The sequence below is a fragment of the Notothenia rossii genome, assembly GCF_949606895.1.
Source record: "Notothenia rossii genome assembly, chromosome: 4".
NCBI classification, from domain to species: Eukaryota; Metazoa; Chordata; class Actinopteri; order Perciformes; family Nototheniidae; genus Notothenia; species Notothenia rossii.
In genome coordinates this window covers 69352843-69374950 of record NC_136902.1, presented here as the reverse complement: position 1 = coordinate 69374950, position 22108 = coordinate 69352843, and the positions used below count along the sequence as shown (strand labels likewise).

The window sequence follows — 22108 nt, the reverse complement described above, 5'->3', positions numbered from 1 at the left end:
AAGCACTTATTTTAACTGATATTATACATATTAATTATACTCTTATAAGATGTATGTAGATAGTAAAAGAAATGTGCAGAATATGACCCTTTAATGGTGGAGGTATACACATATATTGATAGATGTCTTGTAATGCACTGTTAAGGAACCTGCAACTCAAGTTGTTCATCCGTTTCAGTCCTGTTTTGGATAGTCTGCCGTGATTTCATTCATTTCACAGAGCTGCTCCAACATCCAATCACAGAGCTTGAAGATGAATCACAGGGTTTTGCCAAGCAAAGGGACTGTAGTTCCAAACGATAGCTGAGGATTATGGGTAGTGTAGTGTCTTCCGCAATCCTAAACTCCCAAAAAACTATTTGTTTCTCCGAATCGAAGGGGGGAAAACACAAAAGCATTGTACACAATTTAAACCAATCAATGTTGTGTAATTGACAAGGATAAACTGATGTTTTTAGTTGATGAGTACTGTAGATTACTATGCAAACTTCGAGACCGGAAATACTGTTTTCACCCCAAGCTTTCACGCAATTCTGTTGATAGTTATTTAATCACATTAACACCATATCCCAACGTGCATTGCGGCTAAAACATCCAATCACCAAGCTTCAACCATAGCTGGGGATCTTGGGTAATCAGTTCAGTGGGTGTGTAATCGCCTACGTCTGTTTCCGGTAACTTTATTTTGAAATTCAGTTCCTGACGGACGCCAAAAAGCCTGAATTATAGAATCAAACAAATAAATAAAAAAAGGATAATTTTGTGTTATTGTTGAGAATTGACCTTTGACCCTGACACCGCACTTCAGCTCACATTAAGACAACAGGGGGCAGGGCGCTGAGCTGCAACTTCATTTTAACGGACATGCTGTTGGCCGCCACTAATCATATGCCTCCACAGAGAAATGGCTCAGGTCACAGGGATGACAGCATTTCAAGGGCAAAGCTCACCCAGTGTTCCTGTTTCAGTTGAATACGTTTATGCTTTAGTCATCACGCGCAGCATAATGTGCCCACATTGGACACACAAGGTTGCAATATGTTGAGGCGTTATAAAGTCAATAAAAGCTTTAATAAAGTGCTCAATTTAGTCTTTCAAAAGTAGTGACTGGATGGACACTTCAGTGTGCTTAAGCTATGTTACACCCCTCTTAATATCATGCACCAACTGAGAACATCCTACTCTATGAAATTAATTAAGTTACCACCTCATTTCATTCAACTGCTGATTCTTTATTTAGCCACTATGACTTTAAAGGATTCCTACACGTTCAACTTGCTATAGATACCCTATTGGAGAACAGAGATGTGTATATTTGCTGTCACTGTTTTGCCTTTCTGTATAATAATATATGTTGTCTGTTTATTTGCATAAGCAACCAAAACAATCTGCCTTTCCACTGTACATTGGCTTGTGAATAAAATAGGACAATGACACTTTAGATGGGTGATCCAGAAGAACAAATTGCATAGCATTACTATTTCATTAAATGTATTTTAACAATGCAACACTTAATTATTTGACTAAACCTAGCTTTACCGTATGATATAATAGGCTACATTATTACACTTTAAATACAAATATTACCAAGACCAAAACATGCATGTGGACATTTAATATGAAGGAATTTACACTATAGTAAGTCGACTACCCATGTAACATGGTTCAACCACACACTTTGGTTTCCAACAAGTCTTTTTTCTTTTTCTTGTTTTTCACTCTTTACAAAATCTTATTTTCTTACCTTACACCTACGAGCATTAAGACCACAAGTTTCTCCTGAAGAAAAGAATGGCCTGATTACAAATGATTGCTTTCTTGTCCCTGTTGGCATGTCTCTCAGACTTTCTCACAACCATTTCAAATAATCGTCATTCACCGCAGTGATAATCTCATCTGCATTGTGGCAGCCCCACTGCCAGCACAAGGACAAGACATTGGACCTCAGCAGGGAGCTAAATGTGCCTTCAATCTCAAAAATCCTTTTAATCTTTCATCAATCATGTGGAAGCAGCTCCGAGACCTGATCCTATTACGGTTCTAGGGGAATAGCTTGAACTGACAAGCCGAAGAACTGCCATGAAAGTTTGCCATGCAAGAAAGTTGTAATGGAAGCTGAAGAAGGCTTGGCAATTTCATGAGAAAAATCCTCAAACTGGAATGCTAATATAGAAAGAAAACAAACAAGCAGTTGGAATTCAAATGTATATTTCACTTGCTGTCAACACAATGATCTTGAGAGAATAGAAAAAGAAAAAAAAAGAGATGGGTTCTTAAAATGGTTTTCTTGAGCGGCACTGCAATTGGCCATCACCAAGGCAGTTGGTCTAAATGAAATGTAAGCCCTAAACAAGGGCTTAATTTGCAAAGCCTGCTCTTAAGTGGCCAATTTAAGAATAGGGCTAAGGAATAAAGGGCAGTTTATCATAGCTGAGAGTTTCTCTAATAGTAGTCTACCAAACCTTTTAAGTCCAAATGTTCTCCCACATTAAGACTAATGAGCTGGAAAGGTGATTTAGAGTAAACCGGGTGTTATAAATAAGATTCTGAACTGCAATGAACGATACATCACTTACTTGTTGCCTCAGGTAAGTATTCACCTTACGCTTCGCCGGCTCTAGCAAACTTCCACATTGCCGAATTATGTGTTGGTACTTCCGGTCACAGAGTAATTGTTAAGAATTTGTATAGCATCGCCAAGCCAGCTTCATCAACATTTACTTTCCAAATAAACCATTTTTAAAATGTTGCATAAACTGTTATTAAGTTGTAAGCAACAGCTACCTAGATAGCTAACATTTGCTAGGTAGCTTGTCAGCTAGCTAACTAGGCAAATAGATAGCGAACACCAGCTAGCTCCATATATTTTCGAATTTTGTCACAAGTCATCTTGCCATTCACTCAAAAGATGATGGTTGTGGTACTGTAAAACCATCTGATCACCATATTGTAGCTGCACATTAACCTTAAATAAAGTTATTTTTTATAATGCTGCTAGTGTCGAACTGGAAAAACAAAGACATATAAGTTTGAAGTTGGTAAATGGTGAGGCTACATAAGGTTAACAGCAGAATGTAATTGATACATTAGTTTTTTATATGTAAACTCCAAATAAAGTAATTCCAATATAAATTCCAAACTTCAGTCAGTTGACATTGCTAAATGCCATAACATTTCACAAGTATAATTATTATTATTCATAGATCCTAGGTGGTCACACACAGAGGATTGTTCTTCTCCCTTCATCTAACGTTTTGTTTTCACTCAGTCTTGAAGGAACTGTTTTTTGTTTTTATCAAAAACTAAATATAAATAATCTGAGCAATTTTGGTTTCAAAGCTAAAAGCTTAACATTGTTGAGAGCTGCCTGCTTTTTTTATTTTTATCAATCCTTCCTAATATAATACTTATTACATGGAACTTCTTTAAAATTCGATTTTCTGTGCAGTAGTATGCCTCCTTTTCATTTCAGTGTCATCATAGCTTGTGCTCTTATTTTCTTTTCTTACAACCATTAAGGTCAGTTCTGCTCAAACTGACATATTGTGGCAGTTGTTAACCATATACTGTTATTTGCATTCTTGCTCACAGACAGAAAATCAGCCTCCACTGTTTTGACACTGATGCACTGAATCTGACTCACCATAGAGGTGCTGTCATTTATGAATCATATATGTTTATTATTGGCTGGATGAAAATATTTAAGAACTTTTCAGTCATCTGTGAGCTATGTTATTTATATATATATATAAGTTCTGCTGTAGTAGATAAGATTCTAAATATTTCCCATGCTTTACAAATGTCAAAAAAAAAGTAGAGTGAAAAGAAGACAGGGAGTTGGGGTACAGCATAGCCAAGCATTCCCTAATTAAGAGTTTTATGGGGCATATAATTTGAGTCCCAGCACTAAGCCTTGATTCAAAAGCAAACACATTTCCTTCTCTGACTATTGCCAGAACACAGTGCTGCAGACTGACATTTCACCAGCTCATAGCCACTATTAGTAAGTTTATTCCAAACAGATTGAAATCTTCAATATGCTATTTATAAACAACTTTGTGATTGATAGATAGCCTTAGTTTATAATTTATATTAACACATCAACTCAAATTATACAGAATGGTTTAAATATCATTGATTTGATAAATCCACTATCTTATATGGACCTTCAGTAACACAGTTTAAATATGTTTGTTCATGATGGCTCCGTCCATATATAATTTACAGCAGGTTGTTATTATGACAGTGATTATGAAAGCAGACAACCATGCAAAATCAGATTACACAGTGGTCGTTTTCCTGAACAGGTACTGTATCTCCATCTGGAGTTTTGATGAGAACATCTGTACAGCTCTGTACACAGAGATATGACTACATTCGTACATGCAAAGCTCCGTGTTTTGTCTTTTGGATCAATTTGAAACTTATTTCAGAGAGCTCTAATTCCATATCCCTCGCATGTAACACATATTTTATTCATCTTAGTCGTTCTACCGCCTCTGTTTTTTTAACGTCTGTTTGTACTGTAGTTCTGCCAGCCAGCAGGGCATCTTCAGGTCTAGGTTTAGGACTTAAAATAGACAGAACAGTATATTTTGTCGCCATAACTACTGAAATATTGAAACTAATGGAGATACAGACTTAAATCAAGAGCCTAAGGGGATAGTTGAGGAATGAATCAAAAATTAAGTGACAGGAGTAATGTTGAGTGTTGGCAGAGGTCGGTACTCTCCAAGTGCCTGCTAGTTTCTGCTGTTGAAATAACAAACTTCTTAGATATTGCCAATGTTTTAACTGTTATCGCTGTACATTTTAAAGGATTGTTTTATTTTTTAGAAATATTCTATTTTTGTGCTTTTTCTTATTACTCTTTGCTCCTGCAGCAGCCTGGTTCCACCATAGAGAGCATTCATTTTGCATTTTTGTTTTTATTAAAAACCTTAAAAACTGTTTTTTTTGGCCATCTGAGGCAGCGAGAACAATCAGTTAACACAGCTTTGTAATATCATCGCCTTTTAATTTCATATGGCAAAACAGTCAGTAAACAGTTACTTATTTAATTATCTAGCAAGAACAAGCATCCTTATCAATCATTTGGAGTCATGTGTGGGGCACATTGATGTCCAATATTTGATCCCTTTGAGCTCTTGTTTTTGATCTCTGTCAAATGCTGATCTTCAAAACATAACCTGCATCAATTTATTTTTTGCACATTTGGCCACATGAAAAGTTGTGCATAAACTCTGAATAAAAGCCACTTGCAAGCGTGAGCCTGAATGCATCTTCTCAAACTGCAACTGGGCCCCTTCCTCCTGTTGCCTGGGTCAACGGCAAATCTCACATTCCAACAAAGACACGACCACAATACCAGACCAGTCTTCAGTTTTACATTTGAAAGCATATTTAACTTTTCACTAGTCCATTCACAGTCCGTGAGCGTTAAGACTCTGAGTCTGGCCAAGATTAGCTTTTGGCAGACAATGCAGTGAATTAAAGGCCACACATGGCCCCTCTCTTGTTCTCTGGGTGACCAAACACACTTCCAGGGCCAGGATCTCTTGACCAGTCTTTTTAACCCTCAAGAAGAAACTAGGAATTGGAGATAAGTGTATGGCAAGGGATTTAGTATAGACTTGGCCAGACAAAAGTGTTGTCAGATGGAACAAGACAGATGGCTTTTTTCCTCGATAACCTAACAAACTCTAGTGTCAGATGTTACAGCAGAGGTTACGGAAATTATTGTCAAATGCTAAACTGTTTAGTTGTATACTTGCACATTTTAGTTTTCTTTTCAGACAACTAAAACAACAGAAAGTATATTCAATCTTAAGGCTAAAACCTATTCTTGTAGAATATTTGACAAAAAGAAAAAAGATGAATAGAAAATTGCTTAAAGATCCAAGTTAATATCAGGCAGATGTATCTGTGCCTACATGTTTTTTATATAATTAATAAACAAGTTGTACACTTGAAGCAAATTACAAATACTTCACTTACATTTAAATATGAATGCACTTTGAGATTCTAAAAAGATATTCTTATCACAATGTAAGTAATTGCTTTAGTTTGTTTTGAAAAATGTAGCTAATATATAGTTGACACGGTTTCTTTCAATCATGAATTGAACAATTGAAATTCCTTTAAGATGATTTTGAAACCTATTTGTTTCAGATGATAAAAAAAGGAGAGGAAAAACCGAAACGGTCAGATATCTGAAGAGACTATGGCTCAGTACCGAAGGGGGCGACCACGCACAGTCGCACACTCATCCCTTCTCTGAACTCGTAATTGTAAATCGTGAGGGACCACGGCGCCTGTCATTCCCCAGCACAGCGGCTGGCGAGTCACTTTATCTCCCACTGTGTGTCCGGAGACTATTTCACATATTTCTCCCGAAGGATTTTCACGCCTTTCAATTAGGTGTGCATGCTAATGGACATCTTGGACGGCTTCCTCCCTCACCCATGTGTGGTTCTCTGAGAGCGCTGTGAGCAGCAGCAGCAGCAGCAGCAGCAGCAGCACCTTGGAACAACAGCAGAAGGAGGAGGAGGAGGATTTTCCCTCAGCCATACCGTGTCGTGCACAGTGGAAATACACTCGCCTGCTCCGGGTACTATCAAAACGAAAGGGAGGAAAGAAGACCGAGAAGGAGACGAAGTAGAAGCATAAGGGCTTTTTGGGAGCATCTCAGAGTATATTTGTGAATTGTCAACGGGACCGGCCTGCTACATTGGATGCGTCTTCAGCATGGTAAGGCTCATTTTATTGTGATTTTTGTCAGTGTTGCAGAAAAAAACCAGCTGCACACAAACATCATGCAGTAGCGGAGCGCATACGGGGAACTAATGTAGGAAGCCGCGGTCAGTTTACTACGTTTGTTTTATTTTTATTTTGCACCGTTCTTTGAAGCTGTCTTTTATTTTACAAAACTACCCATTTACCCGCATGTTATAGCTCGGACAGTGAGAGATTAACGGGGCTTCGTGAACGGCGCAGCACGGTAGGCTACCTGCTCGGCGGTTTTATAGCAGCCTAAAGGGTTTCGTAGACCGCCTTAACAGGGTCGAACTGTGTGATGTGATAGCTAGGTAAGTTGCCTTTCAAAGCAGGCTGAGGAATAGGCACGGCTGCAGCACCTCCTAAATGATGTGAGAGGGGTACATAACGGATGAGGACGGGTAAGGACTTGCTTTCTGAATTTAGAGGTGGGTTAAAGTGCCCTGCTGTGTCCGAATAGACTGAGTTACATTACTGTAAACACGTTTGTTTGTATTCAAAGGCGTAGAAAGGAAATTTAGATCTGTTATGGTTGAAATTGGGATTGTAGCCCCCCTCCCTTTTTTTTAAAACAGGTGAGACCATATTTAACTTCGAAGTGGCCTCGATGTAGTAGCCTAGTGTGTAGCAGAACTAGCCCAGTGGATTGTGTGTGTGTGTGTGTGTGTGTGTGTGTGTGTGTGTGTGTGTGTGTGTGTGTGTGTGTGTGTGTGTGTGTGTGTGTGTGTGTGTGTGTGCTGTTTTAAATGCAGAAATGCTTTGTAAGGCTTAGGAAAACTGCATAGCTGAAAGTTTTGTTACAGCATAATACAATTAACGAACATGTCCAAGAAGTACTGTGGTTTTAACAACATCCAAACAAATAATAAATCACAAACTAACTATAGTCTCATATTAAAGTCATAAAATAAACATGTAGATCAACCATAATTAGATTTTCCTATTTTTTATGATTTTGTCCTGTTAAATTAATGAGGCATAGCCTTAAAAACTGCATGATATCATGGGGTCACAATCAAACCGATTAGGTTAAGGGGAATAAATAATGAAACCTCCCTATTTGAATGTTTTGCAGTTCACAAACATTTCAGACTGAAGGAGAAAAAGCGTGAGGAGGACCCCTGGGAGTCATTGTTGGGGCCCTATACACAGCTTAGACCAGCTCCGCAATCTGATTGGGCGAGTTAAGTAGGACTGACACACACACCTCTGAGTGTATTGATGGGGAAAAACTCGTACTTATAGTATATTTTGTTCTTACGCTGCTTTACAATATTATTCATAGATAATTTCTCCTGTAATAAACCAAAGCATACTTAAGAGTTGTGTACAATTTTAAACTAAAGCGAACTCCTCATTTAATTAAAAATAATATTTGTATACCTTTGTGCCCAAACAATAATATCTATTATTTGGCAGCACTGAGATACAAAGGAATACTTTTGTGACTTGATTTAAATTGAACAAGTTATTTTTTGTCTGTATTCCAAATGTTCCCAAGGCATACTGCAGACTTCAGAACCATTAGAAAAAAATCTCTCTGTGTGGGAGCTTATTGCAAATAACAAAGCTTACAAGTGCCGTCATTTGGCATAGCAGGTTGCGTGACCTCATATATTAGAGGTTAAATCCAAGGGAATCCTGAGGCCCTCCATCCTGCATGGCAAGTGTTTGGGAGAGTCATCAAATGAAAAGTCTGAAGTTGTAAGGTCCCGCCGAGGTTAACCTTTGTAGAACAAGGCTGCATTCTCCCTGTTGTCTTTGTCGTGCTGATGAGCTCTGAGAAGCAGCCTCAGCACTAGTTCTCTGCATGAGAAGGGGGGGAAATAACCCTGCCTTTGTGATCACAAATGAAAAATCTGTTGCTTATCTTTTTGCCTTTGTGTTGTTTCATTGTGAACTCAATGCACAGCTATTCTCTAAAGGACAGATTGCTGTAAGAAGGAAGATGACATATAAGTTGCAGTTGGACCTTGTTATATTCCATAAACGATTGTTGTGTTTGAACTAACGTTGGCAGCATACGGGGCAGAACAACGACTGAGAGGCTACAATGAGGTGTCCCTCTGGAGTTTTCTAGGGGGATATTGTGTGTTTCAAGTAATAATTGTTGAGAGAACTGTTCCGTCATCTAGGGAGGGAATGGCTGCTTTTGAGTGAAATGGGTACTTTAAATGCTTTAGTTTCAATGATATTGTTTGGTTCAGCATGACAAAATCATGGCAATATAAATAAGATAATGTTAATGGAAAATAAAATATAATAAGCAAAGCAGCATTGGCTTGCTTTAAAGCATTTGGCTTGCATTAAAGCTTACCATTAATTGAATCTCTTTGCCTTTAAAGTTAACCTACCATATCTGATTTTCACATGGAAATTGTACATCTTTTCTCCTGTTCCTCTGTCAATGTAGCAGCATCGAGTGCAACACAAGGAGTGGTGCCTTTTTAGCCCGGAGCATTATGTTTAGTTAAAGCCGCAGTCTGTCATCTTGTGATTTATCACATATAGAACTAATGGGTAACTGTCACAATTACACCACTTTACTGGACATGAAAGCTGGGCACTGCCCCCCCCCCCCCCCATACACACTACCACACTCAACCCCCTTATCCAAATGTTGCCAGCACAGCTCCAGAATCTGTTCGATACGTTGAGGAAACGGCAGAAATCAAAAGCATGCAGTGTTTCCAAGTGAACAACTGATTGTTGTGGGCAATTTATTTTGTGGATAGCCTCTAGATGGATCTTTATAAAGAAACCTCTGATTGTAAAACTGAAATCTTTTTATGCTGCATCGTTATGAAGATATATCTAGTTTCACTCATTGTGGAATTGACCTTGGTATTAAAATATAATTTAATTGTTGTGTTTTGTGTGCTGGAACTCTTCTCAGGAATAGTAGTTCCTTGTGAGATGTTGAATCAAATGTTTTAAAGCGACAGACAAAAGCTGAGTAGTTTTTAATTAACTTAAGAGCTACACAATTGTTTTGCATATCAGCCCTATATTACATTTTACCTTGGTGTTGTTAGCCAAACAAAATAATAAACCTATACAATAGGTTAATATATACCTAAACAAACCCATTACATTTTTTACGATTTTGATGACAGTTAAGCCCTCTTTATAACTGCTCGATTACATGTTGTAAAGATTTTTCTTCCCAGTGTCTGTAATCCTGGAGAATTGCAGTGTTCGCTTTTTCCCCCTCTAAAACGATCAGATCCATTTTTCAAAGAACTGCAATCTTACACCTGTTTGGTACTCTGAAAGTCAGAATCACTCAAACAAAGTACTTGAGCAGTGAGGTTGGGGTTGAAATTATGCACTTGAGCCCCCAGACACAGTGTAGTATTTCTCCTCCCTGGCACAAACTAACAGACTTCCCTTTGTGTCCAACAGTTCGTAGTATGCCTGTAGCAATTTTTAAGATGACTCTTGTTGGTGTAGGCGCTAATGACAATCTGCAGGTGTGGTATTTGTTATCCATACATGTGCTTCTTTGTTTATTCTCGTCTGCGCAATGCTGCCAGAGTAGAGCATTATCCTGTTCATGTTTTTTTTATTAAAATCTGCCATATAACTTCAGATTATTTTTAGAATATTTCTTAGAGCAGATACATCTTCCTCCATAGACTGGGGGATAGTGAAGTGAGAGTACATACAACTTTTGACTTTTTTTCATCAGTTGCTAGATCTGTTTTTTATTTTGTCTGAGGTACAAAAAGGTATTTTCTTCTCCAAAACCTTGATTTAGTTTGTGAAGGACGGAAGAAAAAAAGAACATAAAACAGAGGTTGTTAAAGAAATACAGCTTCTATATTGGTAGCAGCTGTCGATCTCTTGCCACTGGCTACTTGTAGCCTGTTTTTGTAGCTAACGCATAAAGATCACCAAGTCATGATACAACACTTACTCTGGGAATGCTCTGAATTATGCGAATGTACCGGTAATAATAATAATAATGTCTGAAGTGCATTTCCCTCAGATATTTGAAATCTTAGACAAACAAGACCATAAAATATTTGTTTTATTCAAATGGTAATCACCAGATAATAAACAGGAAGCGGGGAAATACAGAGACAGTTGTGAAACTGAAAATGTGACTTTGTTTACAGAAGCTGTACACACTTAAGGTTAGCTTACCCCAGAATTAAATGACAGGGCCTTCTCCAGTCTTTAAAACATTTTTATTTTTTTAAAGCAAGTACAACAGGGCTGCAAAAGTACAAACAAAGTACATTGCTTCGTGTGCAGCATGCATTACCCCAGGTCTTATATTCCTATGAGTTGTTTTTTAATCTTTTTCATACATCACAGGATGTTTGGAGGTAAAAAACGTAATGATGCCTTCACACTGACTGTATCTTGTAGCCACTTTTAAATATGGTTTTGGACCAGTAATGGGATGGGCAGCCTCTTCGGAGGGTCGTTATTCCTGATGGTTGCTTTGCACGTTTCCTAACTGCCAAATATCATGAGTCTATTTTACGAGACCAGGTGCACTAAGTGCCGACACTCTCCTTTCAGAATATCCCCATATTTTCAGAAGTTCAAATGCACTACAGAGACATAAATCAAACTTTGATGAGGCTTGCTCAAACATAAAAACAGTAATACGACTGATGAAACATTTTTGGTATTTGCCAGATTATTGATCAAATGTACAAGTAAAATGGTTGACAAATGTGAAACTAACATGGATACCTGTGGGGGCCAGTTAACAGAGCACTTCCACAAAAATAAATGTCACAGTAAGCATTATCACATAATTTGCTCTAATAGTCCCTTTTTGGGATTGCTGGCCTTGTAAACTTTTATGTTTGATTGCCCATCATGCACTAAAAGGCTCTCCACTTATGGAGAGAAATGGAGGCTGACCATTTCAAACTGCAACCAACTCCTGCTCACAGACTGACTCTGGCTAACTGTCGGGTCAATGTGCTTTACACCACTAGAGTTAAATGCACTGCAGCAAATTGCCCCACTCGGCTTGGTGTGTACATGCTGTGGCCTGACACAGCTATGGACAGCAGATAAAGAAGCTAGTAATTTGATGACTGAACTTAAACCCATGTTCAACTTGAAAAAAGTGACAGGAATAATAAGATGTCCTAACACTTCTTGAATGTCACATTAAGAGGGTGATTTAGCTGGCAGTCATCATGTTCCTTGCAGCTATCAGACTAACAAAGTGGCATCTTATATTTTCTGCATCTTCAAATTCTCCCATCAGAACAGCCTCCCTTGTGGCATTTCATCATGACCTGGATAATCTTATGCAAGATAGTGAAACGGCAGTTAATTTGCAGGTAATTGAACCCTAGTGATTTACAGTAGGAAAGCAGCATATACAGTAAGGTTGCAGTACGCATGGCTGTGTAATGTTTTGAATAATAATATTGTTTGGTACTAGCAAGCTTTCCTTTTTCTTTTTACAAATGAATGTACCACAATGCCAGCTTACCTGTTTTAAAAACAATAAATGTGATTTTAGGGGAGTGGTGGCAGCTCATACAAATGTATATCTACTGATCTTCTACTCATACTTAGTTGTGAATGCAGCATTTCTCCCTATCACAGCAGTGATTGGTGCAGGGTTTAATAAACAGCCATGGTGTCACTGTTTTCCGCAGTATCGTGCAGCCTGGCAGCTCATCACTTAAAAAGGGGTTTGATCTGTTGCTTTTCTAAATAAAAGAGTAAACACAAAAACAATTTAGTTGTTGCAATACTTAATTGAACTGTAGCTTTTAGCCCTATTATAGGGCTTTCTTTAATTAACACAATAAACTCATGATCGTTTGATAACCATCACATTACGCATCTTGGTTTATTTTAATGTTTTTTGATATGCTGTGAATTGACTGCCCTTATTTCATCTGGAGGTAATTGAATGGGACTGTGACAGTGGTCACAATAGGTGGACAAACAACATGCCGTTTTCATACTCTAAATACACATGACATGACACCATAGTTTTGTATATGATATGACAATAAACATAAACCTTTGAATGGTGAATCTTGAATTACAGACCATGGATATTTTTGGTTCAAGCGTTTTAAGGTAGGCATGATTAAATGTTACTCTTCTGTATTACAGACCATTTGTAAGGTTTAACTTCACAGTGCTGGATTTCTTGTAAGATCTCATGCTAATTTGTTTCTGTGAGAGTAAGCTGTAATTGCTATGACAGAGTCTCTTTAGAGGATAAATGATAAGGCTACATTAAAGAGAAGGTGCAGTATATTTAGAGGCTTATCCTACTCCTCTCTGATTAAGCCTCCTCTTAAAACATTAAAATGTTCAGATCATAGTGAGATTTTTGATAAGGTTGGCATCTTTCTGCATCTGCCTTGTCTTGGTACTTGGATTTATACACTTCTTAAACTGTATTGCCAGGCAGTAACATTATTTAACCGGATATCCTATATGCTGTTGTTAGCTATAATTAAAGAGATCATTTTTTGGGAGGTTAATTTATATTTTTTCCATTTTTATCCAGATGGACGATTACAGAACTATATTTGTTCACGTGTTAAATGGATATGCAGCTTGGAGTTATATTTATTGTTATAGTGGATCTCTAAAAAATAAATAAATCAGCTACTCTTAAAAGCAAGGAAATACACTGCCTGCTGCCACCAGGGCCTTTAGACAATTAAGGAATTGAAGTAAGAATGGCGTCTACACGTTTACAAATTCAGTTAGAGATTAAAATAGTAAAAATCTCATCAAATGTTATTTTAAAGCCTGAACGGATAATAGGTACAATTATCATGCTGCAGTTAGCATGACACCTTACGATGATATAGTCTGCCTTTATCCATAAGGATGGCTGGGTTCACAGCAATACGGATGGCTGGTAACGTTTATTGGGCAAAAAATAAATGAAATAACTTTGCCGTCTCTATTATCTTTTTCCTAATCCTAGCAATCAGATAACGTCTGAGGAAGGAAACCATCTCCCTTTGATTATGTCCATGTGCATGTCACTTTACGTCAAGGGTCAGCTGTTCACATGTTTATGTTTGACAAGAGACAAGTGACATGAGAGGATTCTTCTGTACTCTCAAGGTCCTAGGCAAAACTTTAGACTGAAAACTGGCTCAAACTGGCTGGTTGTGTCTGAGACATGAGAGTGCTGCCAACACGGCCTCTTTTTTCATCGGTCCGTCGTACACCATGTTGACATCCATGACATGCTGTCATGATTGGCCTCATTTTTATATTCCGTAACAAGAATTTGTTAACCCCAGCTCTTTAAAAATTGACTTCAGCCTCACCAATTGAGCAGGTTATTAAATCAAAAGAGAATAAAAGCCTTTTCTTTGTCTTTGTGTAAAACTGTCACATTTTTTTAGACCTACTGCACACCTGCAAAGTGAGGATTTCAGGGGCAGGGGAGTGCTGAAAAGGAGTTGTCAATATATTTTGCAAGTGTAAGGCAGCAAAATGGATTGATAGCTCTCAAGGGGCCTGGCCTTAAGCTGTTATTCTATAAATATTAATAAAGCCCACTAGCCTGCCTGGAAGGAAGCTATCAGTTTGCTCATGTCACAGACTGGGTTTCAATGTGACAAGTTGTGAAAAGAGTGATGGGATGACAAAGGGGCGAGAAGATGACATTTAGTGACTGGCCTCATTTTTCAAATATGAAATGGCATCACTAAAAACGGAAGCTGAGTCTCCTGACCTGTTGCTTACAAAATGTTGACCCAGCAAACAATACCTCTGTCGGGTTTTACACTCTTTTTATGTCGTTTATATTTTTTGGTCTACCCCATAACACATTACTTCCATAAAAAGTATTGGAAGAAGTTGCCAAAACATTGATTGATGCATTAGTAGACAGCTGTAAAGACATGTCAGAGCTGGTTATTTTTGAGTGAATGTTTTGAGCAACCAGGCACTTTCCTGTAGTCCTCGAAGCAGGATCGGCAATATTTAGATTTCATTTTCAAAAGTACAGTATTAACCAAATGTTCTTAGTTTATGCTTTTATTTCAGTCATGTTTTAGTAACCTCGTGTCTGACCTATTAAGAAGAAAAAAAACATCTGCAATCTGGGCATTGTTGCTTTTACTCTGCTTGCAATCAGAGTACTTGAATCTCTCACTGGCCTGTTTATTCAGGATGCAGTAGCTGGAAGACTAATGAAAGAAACAATGTAGACCGACATAGAAGGTTTTGGCTGCTGCTGTTGACAGTGCTCTGCCAAGATGCACTGTGTTGCATTCAGAGACTGAGCAGCAACGCAGAGTTTCTGCAGGTGTTGAGCATTTTCTTTGTTTGTATTTCTTCCATAATCTACAGTACATGCAGGTATTGTTTCTGTGTGACAGTTGAGAACAACCCATTTAAAACAATCAATGAAAGCTACTGTATATTGATAATAATTGTAATGAAATTAGTTTATATTTATACAAATGTCATAATGTGTTTTGTAAGTCTGCTTGGGCTCCAGACCCTCATGCTGGCATTACATCCAGCCTGTTATTGGGCTTAACACATTGGAGCCAGATTCAGAGACATAGTTCTCTAGCCAAGAATAGAAAAAAGGTCAGAAACTAGGAAACCATTGCACAGTGTCTCATAGGTAGGAAATACAACTTTTGGGACCTGAAGTATATGTGTTGTTCCACATTACTCTCCTTCACTTTGTCAAGCTTCTACTGCAGGTCATCTCTGTTTGTTGTCCATTTTGATTGTTTTAAATGCTTTTTTTACATACCTTGACCAAATCAGGAAGCCCTTTTAGTTATAGTAATTAGAAGAAGTAGTCTGCCAGAAAGATTCTGGTTTGGTATAGCAATGTCCCTAAATTGTTTGGCAAGATACTTTAAGTGTCATATAATACATTATTAAATTAATTAATTGAATAAGTATTCAAATCGTTGTTTTATCAACAAAACAAAGTCAGCATAAATGATGTTCTAAAGTGTAGGTACAATTATGTAAACAAGCTGTGGGATTAAGCTTTACAGAAATTTTAAGTTTGCTTTGTTTATTGCTTCTGTGTACAGTATGTCAACAGTAACACTGACATTGGCTTTGTTTCTAGGATTTACATCATATGATCACCTAAATGCAATATAATTCTTCCTAAAACAAACTTCTCAAATAGTAACATGCTTCATCTACAATGATATTTTTTTTGTTTGACTCTTTACTGTTTTTCTGTTCTAGTCCACGCTTAATTCATGTCATACAAAATACCAGTAGTGCAGCTTTGCAGTATATCTTTTTGTCCTGCTCAAAGATGCCAGGTTTCTTCCCCTCCCAATCTTTGACAAATCCAAATGCACAACTTTACTGGTGTGTAGTCAAAATCAAGACTGAGTGTAAATATGTGTATGGCCTGCGCAAGTGTAGTAGGAAGTAAGGAAATGGGCACAGACACCCCACTTTACATCCATGGCCCGATTTGATGATGCGTCTGGGGGGTCCCATCACAATATTTTCTCTAGTCTATACCTCTGAAATATATTTCACATTCTCATCACATATTCATAGTACAGGACCAAATGAAAGTCGTTAAGGGCCTCTAACAGCCTGGTAAATTATTCCCCCAGTGTTACCACTATAAATTCACATGCGTACATTATTTAGTCTCTTATCTAAAGATTAAACAGTTGTATTCACATACATGAATACTACTGTATGAATACATACTTCGGTATAGCAACCATTATGCTAAAGTCTTGCTCTCCCTGCTTATGGGATCTGAAGCATTTGTATTTAATGGCATTTCACACCAGTGAGGAGATAATTCCTGTGTGGTAAGGTGTAAAATTGAGCAGCTTTGATGTTAAGCAGTGTACTTGAGATTCAAGATGAGTGTTAATTAGTTGACACAAATCTTTTTGGTGCTTTTTTAAATTATACCTCAGGTCTGTTATCAGATTTCTTCAGTTCAAAGAGAACAGATAGGAACACAGGAAAAAGTTAACACATGTATGGCCATGCCATTAATATAAAAATGTAGTTAATCATGACAGCTCAATACACAGCAGTTCCTAAGCTATAGATATATATGAATTGAAAAGTTGTCTAGGCAACCAATCCCAAATGTGCTTCACCATAGAACAGTACGTACAGTACCTATCAAACATAAATAGAAGGTGGAAAAAAAGGAACTAACCTTTCTAACGGTTAACTAAGCCTGCCCTGGATTTTATATTGAAAAGAAAATATTGCGTGTACATTATAGCAAGATAATTTGTTCCATGCTAAGATATATTTTATGTTCTGAATGAGTCAAGAAGGAGATATTTGTCACTGTAATATAAGAGGTTGTGCCTTGCAAAATACCAAAATAATGATTGGGTTGGACAAACTGTAGCAAAGCACCCAATAAAGGAATATATGCTCACATTAAGTCCATTTTCTAGTGAACACTCTCTCTGTTCTAAACATTGTTGTGGATCCTCCAATGGCAGATATTTATCAGGCTGTGCTCTTCTACTGTGTCAGGTAATGAGCAACTGTGATCACGATGCATACACAGCACCCCAATTGTTTCCCCAATAAAGGCAGCAGACTGCTTACTTTGGCAATATGATGAAGATTAGGTATGTCCAAACTACCATAAGCATTTTATTTCTTCCTCTAACCGCGGCAGTTGTAGCTGTATTGTTTCTTTCACTCCTCCCCACAGTTTATATATTTATCCGCCAACAAAAAAAGATCCGTAGGGCAGATTTTGTGAGAAAGCCAATCAACTATTGTTTTTAATCAGGAAGCTTGGGTGCTTTGGTGTTAGCCAACGCATACTTGAAAATGGCATGCAGAAGCCTGGTTGAAAGCATTTGATCATTTAAGATAACGGCATAGTAAAGCAACTGGAGTGCAAAAAGCACTTTCTCAGATTGTAAGTATTGCAGGGAAGGTGATTGGCAGGTCACAGAAAAAATTAAGCTTTAAAAAGTGCTCTACACAGAAGGGCTAAAGATATAACTGCAAATCAAGCTACCCAACATTTATCCAGTAGTAGGATTATTTTTGAAGCAAACTTGCATTTTATATGTTTTTGAAACCATATTTAACAAAAGCAGTGTGCACTCCAGAAGATTGAATACGCAGAGTATACCTGACAGATCCAAATACCATCAGTATGTGGTCCCAACAAAGAAGCAGCAGCACTTCTTCACCATTGTGTGCATATATAATAAGTATTTTAGTCCCCATGCTATACAGGCCTTGAACACAGAATGACTGCAGCAAGGAAACTAGGGCTGCTCCAAATTAATCAACTTAACGTTAGACGGCAAAAAATCTTTGTTGACAAATTTTTCCATAGTCTGGTAGTTGAAGAAAACAAAACTGCGCTGCATGTGCTATGACACAACAGCAGAAAAACCCCTCACACTCATTCAGAGCTGTGCCTGCTCATTAAATTCTATCGGGCAGCGAATCGAAAGTGTGGGACCTTTCTGAGCGTGTAAAGGACGAGCCCTACAAGGTGACATGCAAACTTCGCAGGCAAAAAGTAACCTCCATATCCACACCATCAAAGCGCAGCTTTCCGAATGCCGACATTATCCGGCAGCAGCCTAGTCTTGTATCAACATATATAAACCTACAATATATAATAATATAATACATTCAAGCTTGGCGTAATGTGCTGAGGTACTTTTGCAGACGCTAGGGGTGTAACGGTTCACAAACATTTCGGTTCGGTACGTACCTCGGTTTTTAGGTCACGGTTCGGTTCGGTACGTTTTCGGTACAGCAGAAAAAATTATCACGAACATAACATTTTTTTTGTTTTTTTTTAATTATTATTAAACTGTGAATAATGTACTCACTCAAATTAATACAAAATATAATAAAATAAACATTAAGGTGACAGCATTTAGATGAACTGAAATAATCTATATTTGAACTTTACTGTACTCGTACTCACAAAACATAAACTATTAGTTTTGGGTTTTTAATTATTATTAAACTGTGAATATTCACTCAAATAAATACAAAATATAATAAAATAAACATTAAGGTGCAGCATTTCGATGAACTGAAATAATCTGTATTTTAACTGTACTGTACTCGTACCTAAGCAGCCAGTTTGACATTATGACTTGCTTGTCATTGTATTTTCATGTTTTTTTAAAGAAAAATGAACTTGTCCACATTGCTTGCCGAAAGGGCAGATCTGCCGGCACTAACAATGTCTCCTGCTGCGGAGAACACAGGTACAGAGGTAGCAGATACAGCCAGGTAGCGCTTTGCTAACATGGCAACATAAGAATATTTGGCGTTTGTAATAGCTTTGGCTCGTTCTGAACTTTTTGCGAGTGGTGGAGGCTTAAATGCTAGTGGGAGTTGAGTTGCACTTCAGTCTTTTTTCTTTTGGTACCGGTGATGTTTGGGTGATGCCTTTTCAAATGAGTGTGCAAGTTTGATGTATTGCCAGCCGCGTAACCAATTTTAGTTTAACAATGCCGACAAACAGCTTTGGTTCGGTCCACCTGTCTTTGTCCGTCATCCTTGTACGTAACTGCGAAACCAAAATTTTCCCAAACCGGAGACTTCAATGATGCTGGAGGATTTTCGAGCTCAACTTTATCTGCGTTTGCCATTTCGACAGTTCCTCAAATTACTGACTACATTTGAACGCATCCCTGTGACCAGCTCTCATAGTATGCCTCTCGTCCAATGAAATGACTTGCTCGCTCTATGACGCGTTGAACTCAATGTGAGCAAATTACTCTGAATGCTGCGACGCAGCACCTGAGATTACTTCCAAAAAGTTGTTCACGTTCTCAATTGTTTACGTTTAACGTTATATTCGTTCGGTACACTTCGGTACACACGTGTACCGAACCGAAGGGCCCGTACCGAATAATTTCGGTACGGGTACATGTACTGTTACACCCCTAGCAGACGCGCATGTCAGTGTTTCTGACAAATGTTAAATCAGCCAATTTGCACTTTTGTATATAGTATTCTAAAAATACACCATTAAAACATACAACATTATATGTTATGTATTTTTTCTTTGAAAGCTATAGGTGTGCTCCAGTAGGGGGGCTTTCATTTTTAAACCTTGACATTTGCAGTAAACTTCCTATTAGTACAAACAGCAAGGGGTGAATCAGAAAATATAGATGCTCATATTTGTGAGATCAGAGTCAGAACTCGAATTGTAGGAGTAGAAAAAGTTCCAAAGAACAACGACTCCCACTTTTAATTTGAGCAAAAATATAGCAACCAAAATACATTTGTCCACACATGTTACATCTCGACATGCTGTGCCAATCTCCATGACGTCCACAGAGTTTAGGTTTTGGCAGGAACCCATTATGGCTTGGCTCTCCTCCAAAGCAGGGCGGTAGTGTCCTGCGTCAGCATGGTCACCCCCAGCTGCGAGGATGCAGTGTAAGACCCCATTTACACGGGAACGTTTGCGTTTACGCACCGTATGCGTTTTCAAAAAAGTCTTCCGTTCACACGCATTCGGCTCATTTAACGTGTCCGTTCACATGAGACCGCTCGACCCGCTGGAAACGCTGTAGCACATATGCCGGGCCTGTAAGTGGCGCTGCTACCGCCACAAAATACACCAAAAGCAGCGAAGAAGACCCCGAAGCATGGTTGCCATGGTTGCCCTTCTGTTTATTCTCCGCGGTGGACGGCGTGTGCTCCTGCTGCAAATCTCTCCGGTAGTCCACCAGCAGATGAAAACCACCCACCTCTCCGCCTCTTTCAAGGGACGAGGGAACCATGCGGCAGAGTTTCAGTAAAAAAATTTTTTGGGCGGTCAACATGTCCGTTAAAGTTGAAATCTTCCGGACAAAATTTGAAAAGTGCCGGTCAGAGGTCTTCTTTGTTATTTATTGAGCATTAAAACAATTTGATAATGACTCTATATAATAATATAAGAATCAGCTGATCTCTGAGCAGGAGACGTGGGGAGAGGGAGGCGGGGCTATTTCATTGCTATCAGAAAATGATTGTATAGAGGCGTACACACGGAGCCGTTTGCCCCCCCAGAGTGTTCCGTTTGCAGATCTATCCACCTTGGGACCCGTTATCGTTTGTGGGGTCCGTTTCTATTGTTTTGTTATGGCCTCGTGTAAACGAAAGGTCTATTTGCAAGATAAACTATGCAGATGCAACCCGTATCGTCCTTGTGTAAACGGGGTCTAAATAGAAGTTAGTGTGAGAATTAAGTGTGCGTTATCACACCATTGGAATAACACCATTACAGTTGCATATCATCCGCCAGACACTTTTCTTCTTAAGCTGCCAAGTTCGGATGTGGGTTGTAGTATGTATCTCTTGTACTGTATTAGTATACAAAATACAAATAATACCCATGTCTATCCTGTTCTGTGCAAATAGCAGTTACATTTAAAAAAAAAAAATTACATCCAGCTACCATGTTTCGACATCACAGGGCTTTTGTGTGTGTGTAGGCTTTTGTGTGTGTTTGTGCAACTGAGTAAAAATAAGTGATGAAAACAGAGAGCGAGAGAAAGGGCAGCTTATAAACTGTTTGTGTCTAATTTGTACCTCAGCGTCTTGACGAAGACATGACAGAGCTGGAGCAAGAAGCAATTCAAACAGGCCTGAGGGTCTTTACCAGCACTTTCTTATTTGGTGAAATGGAATGAAAACAATGTTACTGACACTCAGTTTTCCCTCTAGTTTTTTTTCAGAGACTGCAGTTTAATGGCTTGGTTTAAGAAGGTTGGCGTATTATTTACTTCAATTTGAGCTCTTCAAGAACAGGCATTTCGTTTGGCAGTGAAAAATACATAACAACCTATAATGTATGTATATGTTACATGTAGGTTAAACCTTTTATACATTGCATTTTGCACACAGTTCTCCAGAGAGTTGAATGCTTAAGCACAAAATACAATACTTTTCACATATTTTGAATAAGGGGAACTTTCACAATCCCAATAATCCTTGCACTATCATCGAGGATTTGCTGCATGCTCTGATCAAGGCCTGTGCAATACAGCATCTCATTGCATTGTAATGCCATGGCACAGCTGGATGTGTTTAAAGATAGAACAGTCCAACCTTGATTTCAACCCTTGATTGTTAGGGCTTCTCTTTTCATTGTACGTGTATAATGACAATAACATTTTTTATTATATTCTGGTTTTCTAGTAAATGCTCTTTAAATATGAAGATAATTCGTCTTAAAGTTATTGTTAATAATGTCGAGAGAATGGAGGAACTGCTTCCTGATTTAGCAGCATATTGTTGTAAGATGTTAAAGAGTGTTTAACATTTTTTTTACTGATGGAAGAATTTAGGATAAGTGGACTTAAGCTCCTGATTATATTGCATCTAATCTAACATC

General features: G+C 38.2%; 1 protein-coding gene across 9 annotated transcripts in view; it reads left to right on the top strand.

Annotated features, from left to right (window-relative positions):
- Positions 1-6283: 6283 nt before the first annotated feature.
- tenm4 (teneurin transmembrane protein 4) overlaps positions 6284-22108 on the top strand; it is a 151448-nt gene continuing 135623 nt past the window's right edge. For 5 of the 9 annotated variants that reach the window (XM_079673684.1, XM_079673682.1, XM_079673683.1 and 2 more), the window contains exon 1: positions 6285-6750. The gene's annotated coding sequence lies outside the window, so the exon portion shown is untranslated. Of the gene's footprint in view, positions 6751-22108 lie in introns of all 9 variants that reach the window. The other 4 variants (XM_079673681.1, XM_079673676.1, XM_079673678.1 and 1 more) reach the window with 2 other exon arrangements.